At 40.6% G+C, this 4,550-nt stretch overlaps 1 pseudogene; it reads left to right on the forward strand.

Annotated features, from left to right (window-relative positions):
• The first annotated feature begins 3,736 nt into the window (after positions 1 to 3,736).
• On the forward strand, positions 3,737 to 4,111 carry LOC103274427 (annotated as a pseudogene).
• Positions 4,112 to 4,550: the final 439 nt, after the last annotated feature.

The following is a 4,550-nucleotide window of genomic DNA, read 5'->3' on the forward strand; positions in this document are numbered from 1 at the left end:
TGTTCTCTGTCATAATCGAATCCAAGTGTTAGCAAATTGCAACCACAAACCACAAACCAAATTCAGCCTGTTTGGCCTACAAGCTAAGCATGGTTGTCATATTTTTAAATAATTGGCAAAAATTAAGCAATGAACAATATTTCAGGACATATAAGAAGTATATGAAATTCAATTTTCACCATCTATAAATGAAGTGTTATTAGAAAACAGCTGTACTCATTGGCTTATGTGTTATCTATCGCTGTGTTCACACTACAGATTTGAATAGCTGCAACAGGGACTATATGGCTCAAAAAGCCTAAAATATTGAGCATCTGGTCCTTTACAGAAAATATCAACCTCTGATCTAATTCACAGAGACATTGATTGTCTTGAAATACCACAGAACATCATGCTAGCCTACTTCATGGATGACATCCTGCTGAGTGAAGCTGGAGAGCAGAAAATAGCAGTATCCTATTTGCTAGCGTGATACACACGTGGCCTAGGATGGGAGACCAGACCCAGCCACCTCAGTGAGGTTTCTAGGGGTCCGGTGGTCTGGGTCAGTTGGGACAGTTCCTTTAAAATAAAGGACAAGTTGCTGAATATTGCACTTCATATAGAAAAAAAGGAGACACGCTACATTTTAGATCTCTCTTGATTTGGTGGGCAATAAATAGATATTTGAAGTGTGAATGGGCCCACAAGCAACAAAAAGCTCCACAGCAGGTCCCGGATGAAATTAAAAAGCTGTTCTGCTATTTGGACCTTATGACCTAGCAGATTCAATAATAGCCAGCTTTTGCAACAGATAGAATGCTATGCAGAGCTTCTAGAAAGTGGTGATAGAAGAACCATAATGTCTCCTTTTGAAGTTTTGAAATAAATCCATACTTTCACCTACAGATAACATTACTTCTTTTTTTTCTTTTTTTTTTCTTTTTTTTTTTTTGAGTCGAAGTCTCACTCTGTCACCCAGGCTGGAGTGCAGTGCCATGCTCACCGTCACCGCAGTCTCTACCTGCTGGGCCCAGGCAGTCCTTCCGCTTCAGCCTTCCAAGTAGCTGGAACCACAGGCATGTGCTACCATGCCTGGCTAATTTTTTTTTTTTTTTTTTTTGTACAGACGAGGTCTTATCATGTGCCCAGGCTGGTCTCAAACTCCTGGTTCAGACAATCTTCTTGCCTCCACCTCCCAAAATGCTGGAATTACAGGCATGAGCCACCACACCGGACTAACATTAATTCTTTGGAGAAACACATCCCAGACTTAACTGAGTTTCGGCAAGGATTAAATGCCTGATTGTCAACCCACAAAGGACCATGAGAACTGAGCTACCCATCGCAAATTGTGTAGTGGACACACAAAGCAGACAGTTCATCACCATGTGAAAATAGCATATATTATATTATATCAGTCTTAAAAAGGCACTAAGGGCATAAGCAGGTTGCTTGAACAGGTGGTGGCAGGTTCCCAGAGCACCTATTCTGCTTCACTGCTTCCCCTAAATACATATGTATTAACTCATGGAAAATTCCTTGGGACCACTTAACTAAGAATGGGTTTATAGAGGGTTTCACACTAAACACCTGCATAAACTGGAAATTCATTGCTGCAGTATTACAGCAATGTTCCTCAAGAAAATATTTAAGGGGAATTCTGCTAGTGGGCAAAACTTCAAGCACTATATATTGCATGTACCTTGTCTGGACAGACAGATGGCTACATTAACTCATGGGCAGTGACCAATGAAGAGAAAGAATTAAAACCTATTTCACAAGAAGTTGGAGAAACCTTTCAGGAAGAACACAAAGCGTGAGCATTTGGGGGCCCCATGGAATTATTCACCAAAGGGTACCATGTCAGAGAAAACTCCCAGCAATCCGGTGGACTAGTTGACATGACCTGAAGTTCAGCCAGGCTCCTTCCTGGGAACCCTGTTGCCTTCTCATTGAGCTTTTACAAAGTGTCTATGGTGGCAAGGGTAGAGGCTATGTATGGACTCAACAATATGACCAACTATCTCACAAAGACTAGCCAGGCTACCACCACTTTTAAGTGCTCAGTTTGTGAATAAGTAAAGATTAACTTTAAGCCTCCAATGTGACAAAGGGTAACGTTCCCCAGAGCATCAGAGAATCCCTTGTGACAGATGGATTTTATTGGATTCCTTTTATCATGGAAAGAGAAGAAAACAGCCTTCACTGAAATAGACTATTGTTCTAGACGCAGTTTTGTCCACCTTGCCTATAATGCTTCCTCTAGGACCACCATTCTGGGTTTAAATTGCTCCTTATTCACCAAGATAATATCCACACACATTGCATTTTTTAAAGTGACTTTCACTAAACAATTTAATTTCCCTAATTTTTAGTGACCTAATATTTTAATTTTTATTTTTATTGGCTGCAAAATTATTGCACATATTTATGACGTACAGTATGATATTTTGACACATGTATACAATGGGTAATGATCAATTCAGGGTAATGAGCATAACGATCACTTCAAACATTTATCATTTATTTGTGCTGGAAACATTCAAAATCCTCTCTTCTAGTTATTTTTAATTATGCAATAGACCAAGCATGGTGACTTACACCTGCAATTCCAGCACTTTGGGAAAGCGAGGTAGGAGAATAACTTGAGTCCAGGAGTTCAAGACCAGCCTGGGCAACACAGTGAGATCCTAGTCTCAACAAAAGTAAAAAAAGAAAAAAATAATAATCTAGCTGGGTATGGTGATACACACCTGTAGTCCCAGCTACTGACTGTCAACCCACAAAGGACCATGAGAACTGAGCTACCCATCGCAAATTGTGTAGTGGACACACAAAGCAGACAGTTTATCACCATGTGAAAATAGCATACATTATATTATAGCAGTCTCAAAAAGGCACTAAGGGCATAAGCTGGTTGCTTGAACAGGTGGTGGCAGGTTCCCAGAGCACCTATTCCAGTTCACTGCTTTCCCTAAATACAGGCTGAGGCAGAAGGATTGCTTGAACCCAGGAGTTGAAAGCTACAGTGAGCTGTGATCATGCCACTGCACTGACAGAGTAAGACCTTGATTCAAATTAATAGTAATAATAAATATGCAATGAATTATTGTCAACTATTGTCACCCCACTGTGCAATAGAACATCAGAACTTATCCCTCCTAGCTAACTATAACTTATAGCCATTGACCAACCTCATTCCTTTCCCTACCCTCCCCAGCTTGTGGCAACCACTATTGTACCCTCTACTTTGATCAGTTCAACTATTTTAGATTCTATATGTGAATAAGATTATGTGGTATTTGTACCTGCCTTATTTGATATAACAAACTGTCCTCCAGGCTCATCCAAGTTGCCAGGAATTACAAGATTTTATTTTTTTTATGACTGAATAGTATTCGATTGTGGATATATACCACATTTTCTTTATCTATTTATCCACTAATGGTCACTTAGGTTGGCTTCATATCTTGGCTATTGTGAATAGTGCTGCAATAAACATGGGAGTGCAGCTATTTCTTTAAATACTGGTTTTCTTTTCTTTGGATATATATACCCAATAGTGGGATTGCTGCATTATATGGTAATTCTATTTATTTTTTGAGGACCCTCCATAGAGTTTTCCATAATAGATGTACTAATTTACGTTTCCATCTAAATACATAAGAGTTCTTGCTGTTTGTGAACAGCGCTTACTTTTTGTCCGACTTCTTAGCGAGGCTGTGGTGGTGTCCGCTGCTCTCCGAGTTTTCCAATGCCGCCCAAGGACAACAAGAAAAAGAAAGACGCCGGAAAGTTGCCCAAGAAAAAGACCCAATAAACAAATCTGGGGGTAAGACTAAAAAGAAGAAGTGGTCCAAAGGCAAAGTTCAGGACAAAACTTAATAACCTAGTCTTGTTTGACAAAGCAACGTATGACAAACTCTGTAAGGAAGTTCCCAATTTTAAGATTATAACTCCAGCTGTGGTCTCTGAGAGACTGAAGATTCGAGGTTCCCTGGCCAGGGCAACCCTTCGGAAGCTCCTTAGTAAAGGTCTTATCAAGCTGTTTTCAAAGCACAGAGCTCAAGTAATTTACACCAGAAATACCAAGGATGGAGATGCCCCAGCTGCTGGTGAAGATGCATGAACTGGCCCAACCAACTGTACATTTGAAAAAAACAAAACATTATTAAATTTTTTTTTCCGTTCATTCTTTTTTTTTTTTTTTTTTTTTGAGTTAGAGTCTCACTCACTCTATCGCCCAGGCTGGAGTGTAGTGGCACACTCCCAGTCACCACAACCTAGACCTGCTGGGCTCAGGTGATCCTTCTGCCTCAGCCTTCCAAGGAGCGGGAACTGCAGGCATGAGCTACCACGCCCAGCTAATTTTTTGATTTATTGTAGAGACGAGGTCTCACCATGTTGCTCAGGCTGGTCTCAAACCCGAGGGCTCAGGCAATCCTCTTGCCTCAGCCCAAAATGCTGGGACTATAGGCTTGAGCCACTGCACCGCCCGTTCCTTTCATTCTCAACAGCATGTGTTAATTGTTGTCTTTTTGATAATAGCCATCCTAAGTGGGTGAGAT

The sequence above is a fragment of the Carlito syrichta genome, unplaced genomic scaffold (assembly GCF_000164805.1).
Source record: "Carlito syrichta isolate Samal-C Ts95f unplaced genomic scaffold, Tarsius_syrichta-2.0.1 Scaffold314772, whole genome shotgun sequence".
Classification (NCBI taxonomy): domain Eukaryota; kingdom Metazoa; phylum Chordata; class Mammalia; order Primates; family Tarsiidae; genus Carlito; species Carlito syrichta.